Raw genomic sequence first — 27,753 nt, 5'->3', positions numbered from 1 at the left:
ACTTGATGTAGACTTCAGGTATAAGTCTGCCATTTGCTAAGTGAATTTCACGTGGCTTTCTCCTCCCCTTCAGCTATCTGCACTTTAAAATCTCCTTCACAATGGGAATCAACAACAACAGCCTCTGAGCAGGTACCTACATGCTGAAAATGGCAAGTTGTGCTGAAGATTTGTATCGTGCAATAAGGCAGCGTCACTTGTTTTGTTAGTTTTCCTTTTGAATTTTAATGACAATGTCTTTCTTACTGTGTCCAAAGGTTCAGAATGTCACTATTTTGCACTGTCACCATCTCCTGGGCTTAGTGCCACCCAAAATGATTGTAACTGGTTGGAAGAAGCACTAACAGCATCTTCCCCCCCTGTAGCTGAATGATAATGAGGTGCAGTCAGACCATTCTCCAGGACCACAGCGGCACAATTGTGCAAGATGCAGTCACAAAATTTTACAGGTGTGTAGTTGAGATCAAAATGATCAAAGATAGGTATGATTGGAGTACTCGCTGAACGATTGATTCACAATGTCGACATTGTTGCAGCAGGTATAATCCCACTGCAAAGTGGATTTCAGTTACTTTAGTGACTCGTGTACATCTAAATTTAAATAGTTTCTAAACAAGTTACAATAAATACTTCATAGTCTATTCATATGTAACTGTTCATATTTTTAAATTTTATTTATTTATTTATTTTTGCATTTGTAAGTTTGATAATATGGAAACTCTAATAATATCTGTTAATATATCAGTATGGGGGGCTGCAGGGTGGCGCAGTGGTTAGTACTATTGCCTCGCAGCAAGAAGGTTGCCGGTTTGCATCCCGGTGGGGGCACCGGAATCTTTCTGCGTGGAGTTTGCATGTTCTCCCCGTGCAGCGTGGGTTCTCTCCGGGTTCTCCTGCTTCCTCCCACACGGTCCAAAAACATGTTGAGGTTAATTGGTGATTCTAAATTGTCCGTAGGTGTGAATGTGAGTGTGCTTGGTTGTCTGTCTCTAAGTGTAGCCCTGTGATAGACTGGTGACCTGTCCAGGGTGTCCCCTGCCTTCACCCTAAGTCAGCTGGGATAGACTCCAGCCCCCCATGACCCTAGTGAGGATTAAGCGGTGTATAGATAATGGATGGATGGATATCAGTATTGGCCAAAGCAATAACCAGACTATTGTTTTCAGCTTCAAAATCCCCAATAGGCCTTTCCTTTAGGATAAGATATTGCTCTGAAGAAAAAAAACATACTAAAAAAGACATAACATGGGAAAATCCAGTGCGTCCCAGAGAAGCAGTAAATATTATACATTACTGTAAATAAAAAATGTTCCCATGAAATTGAAAAAGTAATAAAGACTGGATGGATTCCCAATAGCTGTTTGGTTGAGACGTTCGTGTCCCACTCAGAAATATTTGTAACATGATTTAAGATAAAATATAAGATAATCTATAATCTATAATAATTGTGTCTGCTGTGCAGTCCTGATCTTTAACATTCTGTACGGTCTGAGTCTTCCAAATTATCCAAATATAAACGCTCTTGTCGGGTGGTAAGGTTGGCAAAACCACCTGACAGCTTGGGGCTGTTTACTGGGACATGTTTACATCAGTCTGAAGCCTGTCTGATCATGCATTCAAATCCTATTTATCCAACCAAACCATAAATGTCAAATCATCCCATCAGACTTGTCAAAGCTGCAGGATCGACAGAAACATCAAAACTCGTATTCAAAGAAGAAAATATGGACCAAGTGGTATTAAATGAATATTAAAACAAAACAAGTCATCATGGTTTCAATCACTACCTGGGAAGAACTTCGCATTTTTGGAGGGGCGGTTTAAATCTGAATAGTCCAGGCGAAATGTGCTCAGAATATGATTATACACAAAGTTTCTGGAGCAGCGGTTTATGTAAGTTGGAAAAAAAAAAAAAGCATCATCTGTGGTATTTAATTGTTACTTTTCATTAAATGTGGCTGGTTGTGCTCTGGTGTTCTTTCCCTGCTCTGCCCACTGAAGCATTTTGACCTGTTGTTCTGATTTAAGTGGGCAGGTATTTGTTTTCTAGCATTGTATTGATCTGTTTGAAAGAGGTATTTTCTTGACATTCACCACCAAGGCAGGAGTAAATTTACTTCACAGTCCGGTTGGGTTTTGATGGTTATATTTCAGCCTCTCATACATATTAAATGGTTCATGAGTGATTCCAGTTTGGAGGCCAAGTCGATACATGTGGGGGGGGTTGTGCATGTTCTGGAACAATGTTTATATAGGTGTAGCATGTCAGAGTAGCATCCACACGAATACAAGGACTAAAGATTTCCCAGCAGACTACTGCATTATAATGAGATAGTCAATGATATTCACTTGACCTGTCAGTGGTTTTAATGCTGTGGCTAATCTGTGTAAGTCACACGTCGCTGGGTTTCGTTAATGGGACATCAAATTATGTCCTATGTTGGATTGTGCGTGTCATTTTCCTGGATCACCGACAGCGAGGAACAGATACAGGATCTAATAATGGTTCACCAGCCAATGTCTTCAGCATTCTCTTTACATGCCAAGACTGTGGCTCGGTCAGCTCCGGGGATTTTTCAATTTTAACAATAAGTTTTCCTTTGTACACTGTGAAGAAGATGTCTTGGCATAGAGAGAAGCAGCAGCTTGGCTGTTTTCCAGTTGATGCAGCGAAAACAGGACAATGGCATATCAAGATGTGGCAACTCGCATCAGCCAGCAATTACCCCTGATGTGCAGGCTTACTTTGAAAACAGTGGGTGTGGATATTTTGCAGCTGCCTCAGTGTGCCGGTCTAAAGCTATGCCAGAGGACCGATGAGGCTGTACTTACACACAGCTGTAATTTACGCTTAATGCTAACATCCATATATAAGAACATGCTCACAAGGGCGATGATAAAATGCAAATGTTTAGCCAGTCTTCTAGACTTAGCATGTTTTGATGCTAATAATCAGCTTCATTGCCAAAGTGGACAGAAATGCCAATAGTTTGGTAATGATTTGCCACATATTGTAACTTTAGGGTTGTACTAAATGTAAACTTAGGGGATCATCAAAATTATAAGGGTAAATTACAGCTGGACAAAAAAAAAAGCAGAAAAAATGTGTTATATCAGCTGATATTGATAACTACTGATCATCTTAATGTCCTGTTTTATGGAATTAATTAGCATTTTACCACTTTAACCTATTTGTCAAGGCACACAAGTAATAATTTTAATAGTAACGCAACAAGAACTTCTGTCACTGACTGTCTTTTTATTCTTTTCACCTCTGTTTGTCACTTTTTCATACATGCAAAACACAAAATAATGAATTCTTCCAGAAGACAAAATGGGTGCTGTTATCACCAGGCTATCACAACATAGCATTTCCTGCCGTTTTGTGAATACAAGTTTTACAAACTGCTTAAGTTCCGACAATTTCTGTATCAGCTGAGCTCTCTCAAAGCCGAACCTGGTCCTTAAAATTCATCCTCCGGGGGGCTGTGACTGGCTGTCCATTCAATATCTGTTGAGATATTGCAATCTGAACCAGCCAATGGCATATGGTGATGTGGCGACTCATGTTAACCCGCAGTGACACATGTCAGTTCAACACCTGTGCTGATGGTTGATGCATGAAGTGTTGGACCAGCCAAAAGCCACTGCCGGAGCTGGAGCCGTGCAGCCTGTATTTGGGGTAACAGAACTTTTTGTTAAAAAAAATAATAACCAAATAAAACCGGACTCCAGAGAATTAAAGCATAAAGTAACTGCCAAAATGAAAAATTGACAACATGAAAACAGGTGTTCCTTCGTTTAAATGGATTATGACTCAGCTATTTGTTCAGGGATTCTTTCAAGGTAAAGAGGAGACAGATGCTGCTACCTTTTTTGTAAATATTAAAGGAGAGGAGAAAGCATAAAACTTAAAACTGCAAATTTCTAAGATCAGACCAAGATTTTGCCGACAAGCTTGTCTGTTTCCATCAGCTGACTTTCAAATGTAAAAAAGAATGCAATGACAAAAACTGTCATGTGGCTCCCATCCGGCTCAGACTCGGAGCCCCATGGACACAGCAACGCTGAATGAACATGTCAGCGGTGATGCATAAAGTCACAGCTGATACGGTTTGTAATGGCTCATGTGTGCACGAGGTTTCTTTATTTGAACTGATTTTATTTTAATTATATGGACTAATTTGATATATCTGATGGTTGCACCTGGCCAACTGGTTGCAAAAGATGTAGGAACAAACCCAACAACTTCAAGACATTCAAAGTTATTCAAAATACCAATTAGCAGCTTAATAATACAGTTCACATCAGCACCCACCATCTAAACTGTGGACATAAATTTGAATGATTGGATGAAATGCTCAAATGTAGCACAAGAGCTGTAAAGTTTTAAAAATAAATAAATAAATGTATCAGTAGTGTCTCAAAGCACCTTTTAAAGTTTATGTTCTTTACCCAACACAGCCAGCATATACCACTATTCTCACCAGACCAATGCATTTGAAACATTTTTTAGGAAGTGATGACTTTTACTAACAGTAACTTAACAGAAAACTAACATAAATACCATTTTTTTCACGCAAAGAGAAACTTCTCTAAAGTGGTCATTGGTTCATTGGAACCAACCAGGAAATCGACCTCAGACCAAAGCTATAAATTAAGACGTGTCATACTTACCTAAACTCGGCAGTGCCCCCTGGTGTCTGCAATTTATTTACATGTGTAAGAAGTTGCTCATTAACCAAAACTAAAGTCGGTCTCACAGTTATGTGGCAAAGTTGTTTTGTAGTTATAAATGTTCCTGTCGACACCCCTCTGCCTTTTAAGGCATTTAAAAATGCTTTACAGATTTTCCTTTACCGCCAAAGAAACATTCACTACTATATTACCAAGAAAACACTTTTTAAATTCATGCCAGTAAAGAGTGTAGTTGACTAATAATATATTAGCTACACATTTAATAATACAAGTGTCTTCTTCTAAAATAGTTACTGTAGAAATCTGTTATGGGCGGCTGTGGCTCAGGTGGTAGAGCGGTAGTCCTCTGATCGTAAGGTTGGTGGTTTGATCCCCACCCCTCCACAGTGGAAGTGTCCTTGGGCAAGACACTGAACCCGAAGTTGCTCCCAATGGCAGGCAGCACCGTGCATGGCAGCTCAGTCGCCACTGCTGTATGAGTGGGTGAATGAGAAAACGTAAAGTGCTTTGCGTGCCAGTAAGGTAGATATAAGTGCAGTCCATTTACCATTTAAATATTGTACATTACTAAAATAGAAAGTACACTAGCTCACCCGAGTTTTGCTCGACTGCGTCAGTAATGCTCAAAAATCCCTGAAGATACTCACTTGCCAAGACTCAAATACACACACATTCTATTTTCATCTCTTTCATTGTTTGATATGTTGACACCTCATTACTCTAAATACATCTCTCCCCATACAGTCTCTTTTCCCTTCACTAGAGTCGCTATTGGTGCAGTTTTTGACGAAACATTTAAGGATAGCAATAGAAATGTAAAAAAAAATAAAATAAAATCATAGACACAAGTACTGTGCATCTCAAAATGCTCAGAATTTTCCTCCACCGGCAAGAAAACTGACTGAAAATGAGTTCAGTGATGAGTCAGTGACCTGTGTCAAGGCAATGCATAATGATGTCACAACAATAAATACTTCTCCAGTTCGGCTGTAGACTGTGAAATATGATGGTGAGAAAAAAAGGAAGTCAGCACAGTGTTTAGCTTCACCACCTACATACACAGGAGGTGAGACAGTTGTGTAACTACAGCTCTCTTCATTAGCGTTGACAATGTGAAATAGGCGTGTAACCTTTGAATGTCTGCGACTATCGTTTAAGAAAAATGACACAATCAGATTGACAGAATGATAATGACAAAAACGGCAAAATGACTGAATCAGATTGAAGAAATTCCCCCCAAACAACGCGTCTGTGTTGTTGTGTGATGAAGCACTCTGGGGTAATTATGATTCCTGTCAAACAGGAGGAAGCAGTTTGATGTCATTATGAATGGGTGGACGGATCAACAGTTTCTCACCAATGTCAGTGTTTTTAAACTATGTGTGACTATAACCACCATGGCAAAGTCCCCTTAAGATTTATGAATAAGCAACTTTATTCTAAACCATAATACTTCCCTTCTCTTGACTTCACACAAAGCATTTCTTTCAGTTTATTCTGGCTGCCCTTGATAATACAAGTAATGAGCTGGTTGGATTAAAGTGGGCTAATGAGGAAAGAGAGGCATTGATATTGTCAATGTTTGTGCCATGGACACATCTGGCACCAACTCTTCCTTTGTTTGTATGTGCTAAATGTGCAGTCCCCAACCTTCATAGCTCCCCAATCAAACGAAACCATTCACTATCTACCTGCTGTAGTCCTGGATGGATGCAGATATATGATGACCTCCTCCTGACAGAAAAAATAGCTCTTTGGTTGGCTGAAAAACATGAAAACATGTTTCAAGTAGTGTGTGCAAACTTCTAAGCAAAACAGGATCAAGGATATGAAAAGCATTACATACATCAGTGCACTGCTGCTCTTTTTGTGTACTGTATGTAGGTCATACAGTGCGCAAAAAGAGCATCCACTTTGCTTTTCCTCTATATGTGCAGTCACAGAGCTTGTTTTGTGAATGTGCTGCACAATCTCTATTTTTGGGCTGCATGCCAGTGGCAACATATAGACATAGATCACTGAGGATAAGGAAACCTAGGATTCGCCTTTACTGCATATATGCAGCTGAGATGTTCTTGTAGTGGGCAGCTGGCCTCAGTGACACCCACTAAACTTTCCTATTTCATGTTTGTATATATTTTCTGCATTTTTGCAGACACTTGTTGAACCACACTGGGGTCTTGTGATGGGATGTTCTGTTAACCAAGGCCCTTTAAAGCTGTGTAGGAGTTCTCTTTTGGTTTTATGCCCTTTCTTTTTTTTTGTTTTTTAAATTTAGCAACACAAACAGGCGGATAACCTACCTCACCACAACAAATAGGGATATGAGTCACCACATTACCAAAGCTCAGTAGGGCATTAGAAACAACACCAGAGGGTCAAAGCCTCAGCTACAGCAATCATCCAAGACTCTAAGACTAGACAGACCACCCTGAGTAACACCTGGATTGAATGCAAGAGAACCTATATACATGGATACTAGAGTATTTGGCACTATACATGACTTACAGGGCAATGATAACCTCAATAACCCTAATCAAGAACTCAGTTGACTGTGAAAAACAACACTGGAAGCCATTTCCAAGGTCACCATCAAATGCAGCATATACCAAGGTGTTCTACTCTCCTCACTGCTGTTCTGCATACTCCTGAATCCCCTCAGTCAGATCGTCTCGAAGAGTGATACAGATTCAGAAGGGGTATGAGCGACAACTACCTTCTGAACATGGGTGACAACAAGTCGAATGCCAGGACTGAATAAGACACCAACTAACAAATTCATCTCACCACAATCTACAGCAAAGACATCAGGACGTCATTCTGACTTGGTTTTTGTGACGGCATGGGAAGGTGATCAGGACCAGGGGGTGAGTGTTAGTGTCAGTGGGAGGCATGATCCAGGATGGAACAAGAAGCATCTATGGATACAACAGGAAGATGGTCCCCCTAGGATTAACTGATAAGACAGCATGTGACAGAGGGTAATGAAGAGAAGGAGGGAATATTGGGGAAGACCAAACCCTTCCGAGCATTGTATCATCAGCAGATTAGAGGAGGTGGCTGACATCAAGAGATCCTACCAGTGACTAGAAGGGGTCGGTCTGAAGGATTCTCAAGCTCAGATCTCGATAGCAAAAGAGTAGGTCCTGAGCATCATAGAAACAGAGCTCTACCACAGCAGACAAGACCTACGGTGCAGGCTGTGCAAAGTTGCCCATGAGGTGACAGTCCAGCACTGAGTAGCAGAGTGTAAGATGTAAGATGGGGCAGCATATATTAAGAGGCATTGCCAAGCAACTGGAATAGTGCACAGGAACATCTGTGCTGAGTATGAGGCAGAAGTAACCAAGTCCCAATGGGATACACAACTGAAAGTGGTTGAAAACAGATTCCAGAAACATCCAAGGTGTCTGCTCAGAACACAACAGTCATAAGATACTGCACAGAACCCTTAAAGTCCCTCTGAGGGAGGACCTGAGCATGAGGAAGACATCATGTTACTGTCAGTCTCTTATTTGGATGTTAAGTTGTGGTTCTCTCTGCATTCATGTTAAATGGCCTCTGGTCTCTACTAAATCCCCTTATAAACATGGGATACTTAACATTGCTGGCATCATCTGTTTGATAAAGTCAGGACAGCCTGTGGTTTAGACATCAGTCACTCTGCTGTTAATATTCCTCATGATTTCGTTCTAACACCCCTAACAGTGCTGGAGAAAACCCTATTTGTCCTTCTCATGAGACTAGACAGTGCACTCAGTCATGTATAATGCATTCTAATGTAAAAACAAGCAAAAGACTGAATCTAATGGTCGAAATCTAAACTCATTGTTGCATGTGAGACTGTCCCAATAACAGCCTCGTTTATTTATGATTCCCTCAACACTGAAAACTCCGTCCTTTGTGATCTAACTACTGCTTTACCAAAAATAAAGAAACAGTGTGGCTTGTTGTTAGATCTTGATTGATTTTGTCTCCATGTCAGGGATAGTTTACAATTACAACTAATTACGGAAGTTACTACAATTGCTCTGTGTGTAAATATGTGCAACCCTGTTGTTTTGGAGAGGCTCATATGGATCCTAATGCTGGCTGATGCTGCAGGTGTTTAATGAACTCAGAGTAAAGACTCTCTTTGGATGAATATTGGTGCTGAAATATGGAAAAAAGCCTTTCCTTAATCACCACTGCTAGAAGCAACAACCTAAACTTTGACGGTGTGTGACGGCTCACTAGTCTGATGTGAATAAAAATACACAGTCTAACTTATTGTTGGATTCAGTCCTGGACTGATCTTATCTCCATCTGGTGGATAATTTATGATTACAAGTAATTAAATAAGTTACTGGGACTGTTTTTTTTTACATGCACAAATGCAGCAGCTCTCTTGCTTTGGATACGCTAGTGTGGATTCTGCTGCTGTCTGTATTTAATAAACTCTGAGGAGAGACTCTGTGTGCTGTTTTGGGACAAATATTGGTGCTAGAATGTCTCTTAATTATTATTGCTAGCGTGTGTCTATTCGGTAATGTGACTGAGTGCAGTTCAGACTTGTTGACAGTGATCCAGAAATGATATTGGGTCCAACCCAGTAAGAATTTAACAGCAAAGTGACCAGAGTGCACATTTAGACATGAAGCCAACACATTCAGTCGCCATCAAATTGACAGAAACAAGTGCATGTCTGAAAGGGGTTTGTGAGTATAGTACGAAACTGTCAGTGCAATTTTAACTTTGCAGGAGCTGTGGAAAGTCACAGAACATTACGTTATTATATTTAACAGGATGCTTATATACCAATTAGAATAAATCCATATTTATTAGATAATCTTTAGCCACTTCAGGTCCGTCTAAGCCACATTCAGCATGCATTAGATGATTGTTAGAGCACACCACTCTGGACAGAGCAGACAAACATATTCACATTCACTCCTGCAGGCAATTCAGAGTCCTGCATGTCTTTGGAAACCCACAGAAACAAGGGTACAACATAAGAACTATACTCACAGCAATCTCTGGCCTGCCCGAGTGGGGTTCACGCAGAGGTTTTCCATTGTGGTGTCGGTTCTCACCGTGTTGCAAAACATATTCTGCTAATAGTGTATTTTCATGGGGATGATGCAGTGAGAAGTTTGTACAAGTGTTGTTAGTGGGGGCAGTTTAGATGAATAGAAAATGGTTTGCATTTGACTTTTGCTCAAATTCACATCTAATGTCGAGGGACTTCTTCACCACCAACAGAGACGGTGGAATTGTTCCTCTAGCAGCAGAGGTAGTGCATTAGTGGCCCCTGTAGGTTTGAGTCTCCGAAGTATAGACTGCAGCAGCTTTTTTTTTTGTTTAAATCACTGAGGTCATGACTGAAAGCTCGCTTAAGTGAGTGAGCAGACCCACTGGCAGCGCGTGTCCTCGAACTTTAACAACTCGCAGCGAGGTTCCCTTGAGCAAGGCATTTAACTCCTGACTGCGGCTGCAAAGATTTACCCTGGGCGCTCGCTGTAATGAATGCTTTCATCGGCTTGTTTCATACCATCTTTCACATGTTTGATCCTGGTGAGTAAATTAGTGCTGCTCGGTGTTTACAGCGCTCCAGTGGTTGTTGTGCTGCAGCGGGCAGCATCAGAATTTCAAATCTGTTTTCGTGACCTAGTATATGTCCTGTCAAACTCACCATCTGTTATTTTTCTCTGCAAGGAAAGTAGAAGCACCATAGATGGATTTTTTTTTTTTAATTGACTGAGAGGAAATATGCTATACGAATATTTGATTTTAAATATCAAGAGAGCATTACTGAAATATACGATAGTTCACCATCATTCATGCATCCACCATTCTGGCCTTGCATCTCTCTATTAATCAGTCATCCTTGAGGTGGACCTTGTGCGCTGATAGAGCAGCATAGCTCTGTACATTCCCCAGCAAAATAAAATAGAGTCCTCACATCAGATGAAAACTTAGTGGTTGCTGTTGCTGCAGTCAAACAAAACCTGAGGAGTTGACAGAGGAGACAGTAAGAGAAGCTTTTGGCACATTGGTTAGAGATATGCATCGTCAGGAGGCTTTTTGGAAAAAGGTCAATGTCCAGTGACCCAAAACTACATGTGGACGAATGGCCAAAATGCATAGAAAAGATACCAGGGTATCTGTGAACTAGGTATTAAGGTCCTAAGATCAAACAATAAAGATCACAGGGAAGAGGAAGCAGTGCTGGTCAAGAGACAAGAATTCAGGACGTCCATCCATCCATTATCTATACACTGCTTAATCCTCACTAGGGTCGTGGGGGGCTGGAGTCTATCCCAGCTGACTCAGGGTGAAGGCAGGGGACACCCTGGACAGGTCACCAGTCTATCACAGGGCTACACTTAGAGACAGACAACCAAGCACACTCACATTCACACCTACGGATTATTTAGAATCACCAATTAACCTCAACATGTTTTTGGACTGTGTGGGAGGAACCTAGAGAGAACACACGCTGCACGGGGACAACATGCAAACTCCACACAGAAAGATCCCAGGTGTTCTGACTGGGACGCGAACCGGCAACCATCTTGCTATGAGGCAACAGTGCTAACCACCGAGTCACCTTGCCGCTCGAATTTAGGACAGAATATTGGAATACTGGGAAGACATTTAAATTTAAATTGATTTATGCCTTATCATCTTTCTGCCCTGATAAACAGACAGAATGTTCTTTTTTTTTCTAACACTGCATGCAAGTCATTTTCAGCCAACACGGATGCTGCAGTGGTGGTTGCTAGGAGCAGTTATATTTGTCACCTTGACAAAAGAATCCAGTCCACGAAAGAGCTGTTGTGGTTACTGTAATCTGTTTTACAAGAAGCCGCAGAAGTTCACTAATCTCATCCATCTCTATTCAGTCATTTTGTTTCAAATGTCTTCTCGCTCCGGCGCAGGAACATGACATTTCTATTCATAACGATTGTGCCTGCAAAGCTTTGATTGGCAATGTTGTTTGTCAGAGAGGGAAACGGACATTTATCGACACAAATTCTGACCTATTTGCTTCTGAATCTTGTTCTGCATCAGACAAGGCATTAGCGATGTACTCAAGAGTCTTTTTTTTTTTTTTTTTACGAAACTCTACAAACATCTTTTAACAAACAGCAGATGTGCTTCTCATCCCAGCGGTTTGAGTTTGTGTTTCCTCTTTTAGCTGACTTCATCCGCCCACCTTGTGACTAAATAATTCACTGTCTTTTCTGACTGACTTCCAACGTGAAATTACAATACAGAACCCAGAATCATACCTGAACTGGGTTGACAGCGGGACAACGCAGAGCCTGCCGTGCAGCACAATGTGTGCAGTGGCTGCGAAACTCTGCCATGGCACAGGGGACAGTGGCTTATCACTCAGACACAGGAAAGGAGATAAAGGAAAAAAGTGTGAGGACTGAAACTTCCAAGCTAAGTGTTGTATCTTCAAAACACATCAGCAGAGGGTAGAGACACCCACGACTGGCTCAAAGGACTTTAGATCGGCAGATAAATACAAAGCAGTATTGACAGGTTATCTGGTAAATGTAAAAAACAGATGTAAATTTTTTTAAAAAGTGATGCCATTAGGGACCAGCAAAAGTGGAATGAACCGACATGGAAAATGGGTCTCAGAGTTTCTTGCAGAGACTTAATTCATTTATAAAATATACATATAAGTGGAGGATTGGTTTATTTCCAGCTCTGAATCACAATTATTTTAATGTCTATCAGTGATGTGCTGGAAAACTCTATTATTCCAAACATATACGCTGCTGAAATCAATATTTCTTCCATAATATTTCATTACTATTAGCACTGACAAAGTACACGGTGAACTGAGCAGCCATTTTAGTCCCTGCCAGTAGTGCTTTGGAATCCCAGAGTGCATGTACACTCACCGAACACTTCATTAGCAACACCTGTGTACCTGATTATTCAGACATTTATGCGATGAGCTCAAAATCCTGCATAAAAGTCCAGCATCCAAATAGGGAGGGAAAAAAATGTGATCTCAGTGACCTCGACCGTGGCGTGATTGCTGGTGCCAGACAGGCTGGTTTGAGCCAAAAAAATAAGTCACTAGAGTTTACTCAGGATCTGAAAAAAAAAAAACATCCGGTTCTGTGGACAAAAAAACTACAGTAACTCCACCAGATAACTGAGCTATTCAACCGCGCTGAGCAAGAAAACAGCTCAGACTCACAACGCGTTCAAAACCATATCAGGCACTTCTGTCAGCCAACAAAAGAAATATGAGGCCACAGTGGGCACAGGCTCACCAAAACTGGACAGACAGTTGATGGAAAAACAGATGAATCTCCTTCTCTGCTGAGGCCACAGACGACAGGCTCTGAATTTAGTGGCGGCAGCATGAATCCGTGGACCCAACATGAAGAGTGTCAACAGTGCAGGCTGCTCCTGGTTGGTGTGAAGATGAAGGGGATGTCTTCTTGGACACTTTGGGCCTCTCAATACCAATCAAGCAAGAGTATTGTTCCTGATCATGTCCGTGTCCACAGTTCACCGTCTTCTAATGGGTAGTTTCAACAGCATAATGTCACAAAACAAAAGGCACGCCATGATAGAACCACCTTTGGGAGATTTGCAGCGTGAATGTGCAGCTGATCAATCTGCTGAAATGATTCGGTGCAATCGAGCGGGCTCTCAAAAGACATTTTCTAACTTCTCATCAAGAATCGAGGCTGTTTGAGAGCAAAAGGGACATGCAGCTTCACTGAAAGTCAACTAAGTGACAGAGTGGCAAGGAACTCACAGAGTCAAATAACTAAAAAAACAGGACCGGTACAGAGACTAAATGACGACAGTATCCAGAACAATTCACGGAAATCACATTTGTTGATCAGATAAAGACACATTGAGATGTATGTGTAAGTTAGATGCATTTAATATAAGATTCTGTCAGAAACTTTGATTTGTTTGGTCAAAATATGTGACAATAGTTGACACTCAGACATGCATACTCCAAAATTATGCAAATTAAGAAAATTTGGCAATAAAACAGTATGAATGTGTGTGAATTATGTTTACTTTAATAAGTTAGAGATGGATGGATGGATAGATAGATAGATAGATGGATGGATGGATGGATGGATGGATGGATGGATGGATAGATAGATAGATAGATAGATAGATAGATAGATAGATAGATAGATAGATAGATAGATAGATGGATGGATGGATGGATGGATGGATGGATGGATGGATAGATAGATAGATAGATAGATGCGCCATCATATAAATAGAGAAATAGAAGTCAGAAAGCTTGTCAGTATTCGAGTCACAGCCTCAGCCTTCCTTCACATGTCCACTGTGTATTCCCCTCCAATTAGCATCATAATTAGCAACATTGGATGCTAATCCATGTCTAATTGGTTTTGATAGATCTCTAGAAACCAAAAGAAATCGTAGTGCAGCCTCTGCCCTTGGACTGCAGCAGAAGGGCAGTTAGTTATCCTGTTTTCTCACTGGCTGTTTATCATTCAAACATATCCTTTCAAATACAGCTCACAGTTTAAAGTTACAGTAAACGCCAAAAGGTCACAGTTGATTAAGCAGTTTTTTTTATCTTATTTCATTTGCAGCCTTTCAGCTTAAGAACACTGAGCTTTGTTGAAAGTAAAGCTGCTGAAATCAACATATGTAGAGCTTGCTTTATTCTTCATTTGGAGCAGTTCTATTTTCTCAGCATGGCAGAAATATCCTTTCTAACTGTGAAAATCCTCTGTTCTCTCGCTCACAGCAGGAATCCACACAAAGATTTCCACTGCAAGGCTTTCCCCTGTCTCGCAGTGGTACTGCAGGTCATGGTACATCCAGGCTTTTTGACTGTGACAATCACGTCTGCTCCTGAAGGCTGGGGAGAAGTCTTATTCAGTCGAAGGTGATACAGTTTGTGACACTGAAAGTGGTTGAATCCTCTGAACTTCCTTGACAGCAAAGTGAGATTGTTTCTTCCTTGGTTCGTATCTCGGAACAAAGGATGTTATAACTGGAACAGACTGATATGAAAGTCTCGGGCGCTTTGACATCAAAGACAGTTAGACCTTTTTATACGATTTCCACCTGAAAAACATCCCAGAATTCAGTGGGTGACAGCTCCACCACTGATACACAACAGATTCTATGGATAAGAGACACTTGGAATAATAGAGCAATATAATAAGTCTCTATTATTAGGCCGGAGCAAGGTCTGAAATGCATTTTAGCTTCAGCTTCATCCAAATTATAGAGTAAAGAACAGCTGACACTGATGTAGCTGGACATATTCTAAAAACTTCCGGCATGTGATTTATCTGAATAAAAACGACACATTTATTTTATTATAATTTTTTTTTATCAGAGTAATATCAGGTGGCCTTGTTAATGAATGTGTCATGCTTAGCAAACTTTACATGACAATAAGAGGCATGGCCTGGTCTCAGTGGAGAGGGTTAAGTACGTACAAGGACTTGCTGCAAACATAGATGTATTCAATATTTTAATCCGAAACATTATAATTTGATTTGAAAGTGGTGAAGCTCCAAACCTCTTCCCTTATTTATGACTTGTTTTCATGCGCTTACAAGCCGAGCAACATGTCTTTGATGTGATGCACATTCACGCCAATGGTTTCGCACTGGGCCACCCATCAACAGGTGATAATGAGCCACGATGCAGCAATGCAACATGAGACTAGTAGGCATGATGACGATGCACATGATGTTGAATTTGAAGCTTTGGTTGAAGGAAGAACACGCATTTAACATGTTTGTTAGACAAGAGTTTGTGTAATTACTGCAGAATGGAGAGAAACACTATTAGTTTATGAGAAAACTCCACACGCAACCCTGAGGTTAATGACAGCTACTCCAAATAAACTGTGGTAAGGTGTTGTTGGGGCACAGTGCTTCCCTTGATATCAAGCATAACAATTGGCCGAAATGAACAGTTCACTGGGTTGAACTCCCACATAGCCGCGAAACAAGGCTGGAGCTGCAGTTACAAAATTTAACCTCACAAATTTTTAATGTTGTCCTGTCTCCTGTTAAATGAATAATCCATGGATATTAAGCACACGTGGCTTCTCCTCTTATTAGAGCTCATTAGATCCTTCAAGCTTCAAATGAAATTACATGTACATTTAAGGCAGGCTGGTCCCTGAACTGTCAAATTCATTCACGTAACCGTAGGACTGCGGCAGGCCTGTGCATTCACAACGGACACATGTGTAATATGCTCAGACAGAGTAGCCGCCCTTAAAGGCAGAAAATACAGTAACCTGTTTAAAGTTGCATTATCTTTGGGGAACATCGTGTTTACCAGCAGTTCAATAGATAGGAAAACACGTCTTAATATTTCAAGTAGTTTTAATTTATTTATGTGCTTCGATTTAAACGATTACACAACGAGTACATCCATATGGTAGCTGTAGCTCTATTAGCTGTTTTTGTATCTTTACAAGAGAAAAGTGAGTATTTTAATCAAAGGAGATGTATAATTTATACCGCAGACATTGGTTTTCTGAGCCCTGAGGTAGAATTAATAGAATATACAGCATAATGGCTACAATAATGAGCAAATTAACATCCATTCTAGTATCAAATTGTAAATCTCATTTTGTGCATTAACACGCAGAGGGACAAGTAAACAACCTGATCATTTCAAAATTAATTTCCTTATGCACGAGGAGATTTATCTCATATATTACGTACCCACATTAACTTGGCCTAAATTAGCTTCACAGCTTAAGTTAATGCATTTACACTCTGTTTTTGTGATAATGTCATTCTACACCGATCGCTCTGACAAAAAGGGAGAGGGAGGATGACGAAAAAGAAAAAGCTTCCCGAGCCCTCACTGATGAAACATTTATCCCGTGCACACTGTTTATGCTTTGCCTGCTTATAGATGAGGCAGGAACAGCTGGCAGGTGAGGTAATCTCCACTGAAAGTAATGCAGAGAAATCCTGCCGGTTCCATGTGCAATAGATCCAGTCACCGAGGATGGAAAATACACAAGAAGCCAAACAACGGGCCTGCTATGTGGAGCAGCAGTATGAGGCTTTTGTTGACTGCTATTGTTGTCAAATTGTCTTTTCTTCTTGAAATATGTAAATTTGTACATGGCAACAAAGCAAAAATATAAACTGTAGTTGAATGTAAATGTCTGGTACTTATATGGCGTATTTCTGCCTTAGTGGTTCATACATTCATGCACCAGTGGCGACAGATGAGAGGTGGGAGCAACTTTAATGCCACTTTGACATGTTGGGTGGGATCAAACTGCCAATCTTATGATTAGAGGACAACCCGCTCTACTACCTGAGCCACAGCCGCCCTGTAAAAGAGTGGAACATTCAGTAGATTGGTGCACGAGAGAGAGATCTAATGATTTATATTATTTAAGGCCCATTCACATGCTGTAATATTAGTGTGGCGCTAAATTGACCACCTGGCATTTGCAGTCTAACCTAACTTTTACAAAATAGCTGAAAGACATTTAATAAATTAGGAAACAAACTATATGGCATTGCTGAAAACTAGGGTAAATAAAGTTTTCATTAAATAGTAATTATTTAGTCAATGTCAGGGCTGCAAGGTGGCGCAGTGGTTAGCACTGTTGCCTCGCAGCAAGAAGGTCGCCGGTTCGCGTCCTGGTGAGGACACCGGGGATCTTTCTGTGTGGAGTTTGCATGTTCTCCCCGTGCAGCGTGGGTTCTCTCCGGGTTCTCCGGCTTCCTCCCACACAGTCCAAACACATGTTGAGGTTAATTGGTGATTCTAAATTGTCCGTAGGTGTGAATGTGAGTGTGCTTGGTTGTCTGTCTCTAAGTGTAGCCCTGTGATAGACTGGTGACCTGTCCAGGGTGTCCCCTGCCTTCACCCTGAGTCAGCTAGGATAGACTCCAGCCCCCCATGACCCTAATGAGGACTAAGCGGTGTATAGATAATGGATGGATGGATAGTCAATGTGACATGCAGAGATCATGTTATATGCTAGTAAACTCAATTTACCTGTTGCTCTACATTTCAGCTATACCTGAGTTGTGAGTTGTGACCAAGAGAATGTGAAAAAGCCAAAACGAAATGAGAGTTAGGAGCTCAGACATCCAACAGAGATCGGAATAAAGTCGATGCTCCTTTACATCAGAATGAGTCAGCTCAGGTGGTTCAGGGATCTGACGAGGATGCCTCCGGGGCGCCCTCCTTTGGAGCTTTTTTTTCGGGCACACGCAGATGTTAGAAGACCCCGAGGTAGACCAAGAACTTGTGAAGGGATTACATATCTCTTCTGACGCGGGGATGCCTTGGAATACCCCCAGGAGGAGCTGGAAAACATTGCCGCGAAGAGGGATGTTTGAAATACCACGCTTAGCTTGCAAGAAAATGAATTAATGGACTAACACTCTGCAGGGGAATTCAGCTGTACTCTAAGATAGGTATCAGTCCTCTTCTTGCTCAGTAAGGCTGCAGTCCATCATGTTACGGGCTTTTGTGTAATTCAAGTTGTTCACTGCAGAGATTTTGATCCTTGAATTCAGCCTTTAAGGCAAAAGTTAAATGCCTCCTTCCAGGCACGATAAGCATCCTGGTAAAACCGCAGCAAGACTGAGATAAGTGCTGCCTCAAGAGCAAACTTTCCATAACGTACGAGTTTCAGAGGTCAAAGAAATACAAATATGAAGCCAACACATGAGTGCACTTTTTAAGTTTGTGAACATGAAACCAGTCTCTGTCAATACACCGACAACTGCTATGAGCTGGAGGGAGATGAAACTGCAGAAGGAGAAGAAATATGTGCTTAAAAATTTGAGTGAAAGTCCGTGAATATCAGAGCGTCGTGATATATTGTGTGCAGATAGTGGATGTAATGAAATATATATATATGTTTTTTTAAGGCAACACCTACACCCTACATATACTACAGAGTTTTGGGAGTCAGAGACAAAACAAGATGGTGAGCTTTTGTACAGCACAACATAAGAACGAAGCACATGCCACATAAATTATAGAAATAGAAGGCTAGCCAATGTTTCCCCTTTCGTTCTGCTCACGTCTGGTGTAATCGGTTTCATTGATTGGAATGGATGTGTAGTGTTGCAGCAGTTGCTTTGTGTTTCATTTGCTGAAGTATTTATTCTTTCTAAACACCCTTTTGTTACTGACACTATTCTCTAACTCCTCAGTTAACAGAACTAGTTTTACCATGATCTACTGTGAGACACTGTATGTGTCATGGTCTGAGTTGTTGTACTTTGCTTCCTGTTTAATTTTGAAATTCTCTGTCCTCATATGTCTTTGGTTGCTTTACTTCCTCCCCTTTTCTGATTGGTTCCACCTGTGTCATGCTTCCTCTTCAGTTCTGTATCTTACTTGTGTTCATGTAGCAGATCCACCTGCCAATCCATCTGTCCCCAGTGCCTTTAGTTTGGATTACTTTCTTACGTTATGGACTTATTTTTGCTGGATCACCAGCTGCCTTGCCTTTGGTTTGTTCACCTGTCTGCCGCAGTCACGTAAGTTTTTGATTTCCTGATCGCCCCCTGACAATATGTCTCATTCCACACCAAGTGTTTGTTGTTGTTTTCCCTCCTGAGATGTGGAAATCACTGCTGGACAGCATTCTTTTGACAGGACTTTTGCTGACTGGAGTCTTGTGTTCTTTATTTAGTAAATTCTGTATTTGTGATGAAGCTGTTATTCTGTCTCTCAGCAAACAAAGCTTGGTGTTCTAATCTTATGATGGTGCCTGATCTTACTTTAGATACAGCTCATCCAGTTCTCAGAAAGTGCTTTAGAGCTGCATGCACTGTCCCCTTTAGAAACCTTCAGTCTCACAGTGATCAGACGCTGATGCTAAAGACTAGAAGAACATTTTGACTTCTGAAACTTTCAGGTAGTTTAAATGCCACATTTGGCATCACAGTGCTACTTAGTGAGCAAGGTTCTGCTGAAAACTTGAGGATTATTGATAAAAGTTAAAATTTCTGTAGCTTGATTTTCATGAACAACCTTCTGATGAGTCAATCAAATCCATCTCGTTCATCAAGAGTCTTCATCAGGGGGGTATGTTTTGTATTTTGGTGACAGGCAAAGACACATGGTTCAGAAAATATCAGTAGCAGACTTCACCAATGATCACAGATTATTTGATCTACTTGTTGAAAATTTAGAATTACTGACGTTATGAAAAACAGAAAAATTTCAAGCTTTTATCTTTATCAGCTCCTGAGATGTTATTATTCAAACATCAATATTTCACTGTGGGAGAAAAAAACCTGCAGAAAGTAGGCTGACAGGCTTTTTTTTTTTTTTTGTATTATTATTATTTATCATGGAAAGCATTTATGATAATTTTTTATTATCACATATCTTCCTAAAAATATACATATTTTATGCTTTAGGAATTTCATGCAAATCAGAGATGGCCTAGCTAAAATTATTCAAAAAAATATGACAATAGGAGGTGGAATGACTCATCTGAATGTCATGTAAATGCTGCTGCAGTGAAAGAGTAGCACTCAAGGAAATCAGACTTTATCGAATAGTGAACGATGCCGATGCCACAGATGTGCTTCAGTTTGATTGCTGACCTGAGAAACGGTGCAAAGTTTAAATACTTGTCATCAGTTCTTGTGTTTTAAAATTCTCAAACCTTACTTCTATTTTTATACTAAAATATAACAATCTGTTCTCGACTTACTACTGTTGATGGAAAACAAACAGAAGCCCGTCTTAGCGTTGCTGTGCATTCTCTAAAAGACAAAACCATGGCAACTCGTGCAAATAGCCACGTCTATGCTTGATCACTCACATGTGGATTTATTCAGCGTTGATGTAAGTTAGTTCCTAGATCTCTGTTTGGGCTCTAAGGTACCTGTTGAAATGATGCCCCTAGAAAAGCTAAACTTTTGCAAAATACAATACAGTTCAGTTTTACATGGCCACCTTTTGTGGGGGTAGATAGAATACTGGGCAGACAAATTGTAAATTGGAAAAATATATGTGTATTGAATGTTTTTTTAAAAGCACTTACATTGAATTTTTTTGATTCAAGCCACAGTATAACCACCTCCATGGCGTTATTAAGGTGAACGTCTTGATTTGAGAGAAAATCTTTAGCAACACTGGCAGCATGGCCACTGAGCGCACATCACTCATTCTCTTCTTACAGCAACCACAGAAACCACTATTAGGTTACCTCATGAGTTATGGATTACAGGAACAGAGCAGGTAACAGGCAGTGTGGCAAGAACACAACTCCGCAACAAAGACTACTCGGCAACATGATTATTTGTTATGAAGCGGGTCTGAAGGCATCTAATGGTAACAGGGTAAATGGTAGAAAGTGGAAAAAGTTCAAAGAAATGCAGGGAAATGGGGAAGTGAAAGGCAGAAAGAGAGGCTGAATGGGCAAAATAAACAATACCGAGGAAGAAATCTTGACATTTGGGAGAGAGAGAGATTAGGACAGACAGTGAAAAGGATTATTTTATGTACTTTTCTCTTCTGTTTTGAAAGCAGACAGAGAAAATGTTGGCACAGGCTGCCAAGTTGTCATCTGCTGGAATTCAACAGTGTGACTGCACTGTATCAGTATCTAGTCTAGAACACTTTTGCTGAAACATAATTTGTAAAATCCCATCCTTAAATGGTGCATATGCAAAGAAACACATAATTATCTGTACCATTAAAAAGGCATCAGACGTTCAACAGTGCACCGGCGGTTCTTCTCCGTGTTGTGATTGCTTGTGGTGAATTCCTGATCACGATGTCATCGTGCAAACCCACTGTACACCATCTGCTAAAACGACACTTAAAAGAATGTTTTTTCCTCCATATATTCTTGTTTTTGTTAGTCAGTTGCAAAAAAATGGAATACACTTGGTAGAAAAACAACACATAAATGGAGTACACACTCCCATCTGTTAATTTTGGAAAGCAATTACAGAGATCTTTCATCCTGTGCAAATTGGCAATTAGCATTGTGCAAAAAATTAATGGGCTAAAGATAAATTGACAACATTGTCTTTAATCAGAGCTTAGTCTGATTTGAGAAACAGTCAGGAAACTCCACTCTGAAAGGCTTTTCTTTGGTTTTTGTTTTTTTTTTTTTGAGAGGTTGTTTATTTAAAGCAACATTGCTGAGTTGCTACAGTTAGTTTCTTAAAATTGGCCCTCTATGAATTGGTTGTTGAGAGGTTTCCAAGGATGGGGCCCCTGGAAATTAGTGTGTCCAGGGTTTGGTTTTTGCATTTTCTTCTCACTTCATTTGTACTTTAAAGTTTTAAAAGAGAAACCACTTCTAATCCCGTCTTCTCTCTTTCAGGTACTGCAGACTTTTGGGTTTCTGACCCAATTATCAGCTGTGGATTTCCTGCCATCAACATGAGGAACAAGGACGTCAATCTTTGTTCACATGGTGTTGAAGAAAACATTGACTGTGCACTTCATTCCAGATGTGTGGATTGGTTGTAGCTATTTGCATTTTAACTTGCGAATGGTCCTCAGCTGTTGGGACGATGTTGGAAGGAAGAAAGCTACTACATGATAAGGAAAACCTATTGTCCACACAAAGTTAAATGTAGTGAACCGTGTTATGGAGTTCTTGGCAACATTTCTTGGGAAACTGTACAGAATGATTCTTTGGACCACACCATGTGGACACTCCAGGCTACCCTGCACTGTGAGAAGGACTGTAAAGCTTTGGGTTTGAGTGTGTTTGTGGGTGTGTATACCCGTAGTGGTATGACACAGCGGAGGTGAGAGGGGAAGACGTTTCCAGACCATTCTTTCTTTACAATGAGAGTTCCAGCCGGTGTGGCTGCAGTTTCCTGTCTTTGTCCTCTGGTGGTCCTCCTATGTGTCGTCTCCCAGAGTTGTTATGGGACCCAGGTCAATCTGAGCCCTCACACTAACCCCGACCCCAGCCTGCACCCAAACCCAAGGCTCAAATCACCGACCGAACCAACCCCGCTCCCAAGCACCAGTCCTGACAAATTCATGTCTGCACTGAAGCCAAGCCAGCTCTTGGGCTCCGGCCAAAGCCTCCAGAGCAAGTCTCAGTTAAAACCTGGACTTGATATCACATCCAATGTTCCAGACAACTATGGGTTCAACAAGAATTTTCCATTGGCTATCTCCCAGCCTGCATCAAGCTCAAACACTAGACTCAAGCCACAGCATCCACCCAAACAAAGTTCTAATTCAAGGCAAGGTCTGGGGTACAAAGCAAATCCTTATCAAGTAACAACAAATACCATGAGCAGTCCTAAGCAGTCTTCAAAAATCAACCCAAAACCAAGGCCTGGATCACTGCTGCAGCCAAAGTCAAAGGCTGTGATTGGCCCTGAGGGCGACACTGATACAGCCCCTAAAACTAAATTATCTTCATTGTCCAGTCCTAATCAGAGGTCTAACTCATCTGGCACTGTCAACTCCAGGACCAACAACAGCCCAGCTTCACTATCCAGTCCTAAATCCTCTTCCAAACTCCGATCTTCTTCACAAGCAAATGCCAAATCTAACTCAAAGACCTTCAGCCCAAACTCCAGACCATCACTTACAGCACAAAGAAACCAGACCAGGTCGTTGGACACAGACAAGGATTCCCACCATTGGCCCAAGAGAAGCTGGATCTGGAACCAGTTCTTTGTTCTGGAGGAACACATTGGACCTGAACCACAGTACATCGGAAAGGTAAGAAAGAAAGATTGTTTTCCTTCCCATTCAATTAATAGCACCAAGAAATACACTTTATTTTCCTGATATCCTATTCGTCTTTCCTGAACATGTGTTGAGCACAAAGCATTTGATGTCATCTTAATTTAGATGATGTGCCTGGTTTGGAAGCAAAATGCAGATTCTGTTGTTTCTTGTGCTGCTTCCATTTTCTCTATAAAGATGCTGCTACATCCTTAATGCAGCATCCAGAATCCATTTGTTAAGGGGACATGCATTTTAATGCATTCTCACATTACAGGAATTGTTTTTATTGCACAAATGTTTTTGGAAAGAAGCAGCAGCATGTGGTGCCTTCTGCACATTTTTTAAAACTACCAAAAGTAGTCATGAAAATCAGAAATTTCATCATTCTCTTACAAACCTGTCAAAATTAGGTTTGTTGGAAAATATTGCCGAATCGCCACATTGTGTTGTTTCTGGCAAAGCGTTTGTTTGATTACTGTTGCGATGTGTTGCTGTGTGGGTCTGTACCACATTTGGTAGTCGTTCTGAGAACAGCTGGTGAGGTCAAAAGACAGTTTCTGTGGTTTTTGTTCAAAAATGAAATCGGCAACCTGTGGACAGTCAGAGAAGGCAAACAAATTGAAAAAGGGAACAGGCAGTCAAACAAAACAAACAGGCAGAGATTAGTGCCGGGGTAATCGAGCAAATGAGTGAAGCTGGGAGATTGGGGTCAGATGCAGGAAGGTTTTAGTGAACTGAATAAGAAAATATTAAATATAGAGGAAATCCTGCTAGTATGTTCAGCACATTTCTTTCTAGTGCAGGTCTCTTTGGATTGAATTTTTCTACATATTTATTCAAAAAAAAAAAAGTTTTTCAGACAGCGGTGAAGTGGTTAGCGCTGCTGCCTCACAGCAAGACGGTTCTGGTTTAAACCTTCTGGTCTGCTGGGGCCTTTCTGTGTGCAATTTGCATATTCTTCCTGTGTAGCATGCATATTAGGTTAACTGATGCTTCTAAATTGCCCGTAGGTGTGAATGTGAGCATGAGAGGTTGTCTTTCTCTCTGTATTAGCCCTGTGACAGATTTGCTGACCCTGACGACCAGGCTGTGCCTCACCTCTCGCCCCTTGTCAGCTATGATTTTGCTCTTATTTGTCTATTTACTGCACCTTAAGGATGTTAAGGAGAAGAAAAAAAAGCTCTCATAAACCGATGCCTTTTTGCGTGTTATTCTCAAATTAGACAGGATAATTTGTCTTAGATTGATTTATTCCTATGCTCATTATTTCTCCAAAGGGACGGGGAGTTCAGTAATCCCTGAATAAGAAGGTGATTTATTTTTGATGAGGAAAAAGTAAAGAGTATTGTGAGCAGCAAAATTTTCTCCTCAGCTGATAGAAACAAGAGCGAACCAAATCATTTACATGCTGGCCAGGACTCAAAGCTTGGCCCGTAGAGATGCCTAGATTAGGGTTGGGAAGGTTTAACAGAAGAAGATAAAGAACCAAGGCTTTCCATCACCTTCAGGACAATGCTAGCAGGGGAAGAAGTAAGAACTTCTGTTTAGTCAGCTTTTGGCAGATTCTAAGAAAATCCCATTAGGATTAGGACCTACATTTTAAATGCACTTACAAATAATACAACAATAAAATAATTAGTGATGCACGATATCAAAATTTCTGGCTGATACCGATATCCAATATTAAGATTTCTGATATCGCGATAACCGATATTACCGATGTCGATATTCAATTTTGTTCACACCAAAAAATTGTTATAAGTAAGCACTGTGAGAAAACTATTGAAAAGAAGTTACCAAGTTAGACCACATAGTCTTCTTTATTACATAACAAAAGTAAAACATATTTAAACATATTTAATGTTCAAGTCCACGACCATTTAAGTAAAAACATCTGTGAAATAGAAACCAATGTCAACTGTAGAGACGACGGCACTAATGTTAGACAATCATCGGTTTTTCACATCGGCTAAATTTGTTCATCGGACTGATACAGACATTAAAAACACTAATATCGGCCGATACCGATGTGGTCGCCGATATATCGTGCATCCCTAAAAATAATAGTTTGAGTAGAAATATGATTTTTAACAAACATCATTAAAATATTTGCTTTTTTTTTGCATTGCTCGCATCAGTTTAATGCAGAACATTTAGTAGATTGTAAAAAGTACCGTGCGTCTCAGCTGTAATAATCATTATTTTTGCAATGATATCTGTGTTGTGTATTCTACATGTATTATTCATTAGACATACGCTGTATACTGAAGCAAAGTCCTCCACTTTTTGGTGCGTCTTCAAACAGATCAGCGCTTCACAGTTACCGCAAGCCTCCAGTTGTTTAATTGCTGTTATTTCCCACTATTTTTTTTTTTTTTTAAAAAAAAGGTCAAAACACATTTTCTGTGGAGAATGCAAATAAATGCAGAGCTGCAGTTTGAAGTGGAAAATGTTGAATATCCTTCAGGAGGAAAAACTGTTAGAGAGCAACCTCAGAGGGACAATCAAGAAAAAATGCCTAAGCCTATTATCCAGTACAACCAACCAGGGGAAGTCTCTCTCTGTGTAGATCTGAGGGAGGGATTAATGTAATGAATGTAAAAAACAGAAGTGTGTGTGTGGTACTCAGATAGAATGGCTTATCCTTGCAAATGTCAGTGCTTTAACAGCCATTGCATTTCCTGGCAAGACACAAACCTCCACTGCACCAAGTGTCATGACATTACCAGAATGCTAGCGTTTAGACTGCACACAATTTGTACATTCGGTTACAGATATAATAGCTATATGTTCTTGAGTGGTGGAAGGCCCTGAAAGGATTGGTAATCCAGTTAGTCAGAATAGCTTTATGCTGTAGAATCCATTTGTCATCATATAGCTAAAAGCATTTTACTGGAGAAACGCTAACATTTGTCTCCATGCGCTTACATTTTCTGGCAATGTATGAATTTTGCTTTAATTCAAAGAAACGCTCCACTGTGGGATCATATTGCAGTATTTTAGATTTAAAGCTTCTTTGATGATGAACACATCTTAGATTTTGGTTTGAAAGATTCACTATCAGTCAGATGCAGCTTGTTTGTTGTGCACCAAGAACTGTTCATTGTGTTGGATAGACTGAGCGATGCACCGCTTTCTGTACGCTGGAAATGAATACGTCCTGTAAGTGCATACTGTTTTTTCAATGCAGCGTATCTATGTACATACGCTGCATTGAAAGATGCTCCATCATTAGGTGGTGTTTATGTAATCCCTCTATTCAGGCATGTCTGTCTGAGCAAGATGTAAAGTATTCCATTGACACTGTTTTTCTTTTTTCTTAACATATCTGAACAAGCAAACATTTGATTCTTCTTTAAACTGTGTAGATAAATGTTGTATACTTGATTTACCCCCACAAGGAAATTTGGCTTTTAAGCAACTTATTGCACAAAAATAGATTTAATATTTTTCTGTGGAAAAAAAAGCAAGTCCTCAGGAGCTAGTGTTCCCAACTTTAACAGAAAAACAAACTTCCTGTAGGTTTTTGCACAAGTGTCCATAAATCTTTAACATCTGCTTGCAAAATGTTAGACTGATTAAAACCCTTGAACTTGTCTCTGTGGATCAAACTTTTAGATATTTAGAAAATGAAAATAATCCATTTCTGCCCTAAATGGTTTAGATGTAGCTCTACACTCTACTCTGGTTTTCTTTACACCCTGTTTCTCTTTATCTTCTAATGAAGAATAACGATACAGACAGTTTCACCCTGAAAGTTGACCAGATTGGTTCTTCAGATATGTTACATATGAATCCCCAGAAGTCTGAAACCATGTTTTCAAAAGTAGTCAGCGACACACACTGCAATTGCACAGTGGAAATGCACAGGTAAGGTACTTATTTCGCTCATAAGACTTTAGAATGTAATAAAAAATAGCAATAATAACACTATATGGACATGTTAGTATTAGAAACAAGATTTTATTTTATTTTATTTTTTTCTTGACTTGACCTTAACTAGCTGCAGGGTGGGGAGCATAGCTCACCACGCTAAGCAGGCCCCTTCCTGCACCGGGCAATGGTCCCGGAGTCGGAGGCTCTGAGTTCGAATCCCGCTCGGGGCTGATAACACTTTTTTTTGGGCTGCAAGGTGGCGCAGTTGGTAGCACTGTTGCCTCGCAGCTAGAAGGTTGCCGGTTCACGTCCCGGTGGGGGCACCGGGATCTTTCTGCGTGGAGTTTGCATGTTCTCCTCGTGCAGCGTGGGTTCTCTCCGGGTTCTCCGGGTTCCTCCCGCACAGTCCAAAAACATGTTGAGGTTAATTGGTGATTCTAAATTGTCTGTAGGTGTGAATGTGAGTGT

General features: G+C 40.5%; 1 long non-coding RNA gene across 1 annotated transcript; it reads right to left on the bottom strand.

Annotated features, from left to right (window-relative positions):
• Nucleotides 1-4,583: 4,583 nt before the first annotated feature.
• LOC103365114 (uncharacterized) lies at nt 4,584-27,503 on the bottom strand. The gene is made up of 3 exons (XR_520586.1): nt 27,417-27,503; nt 14,487-14,493; nt 4,584-4,595 (listed from the first exon to the last, which is right to left on the bottom strand). It is a non-coding gene; the product is annotated as an uncharacterized LOC103365114 (long non-coding RNA).
• Nucleotides 27,504-27,753: the final 250 nt, after the last annotated feature.

The sequence above is a fragment of the Stegastes partitus genome, unplaced genomic scaffold, assembly GCF_000690725.1.
Source record: "Stegastes partitus isolate 25-593 unplaced genomic scaffold, Stegastes_partitus-1.0.2 Scaffold812, whole genome shotgun sequence".
Taxonomy (NCBI): domain Eukaryota; kingdom Metazoa; phylum Chordata; class Actinopteri; family Pomacentridae; genus Stegastes; species Stegastes partitus.
Note: the sequence above shows the minus strand (reverse complement) of the source record. Positions and strands in the feature narration are given on the sequence as shown.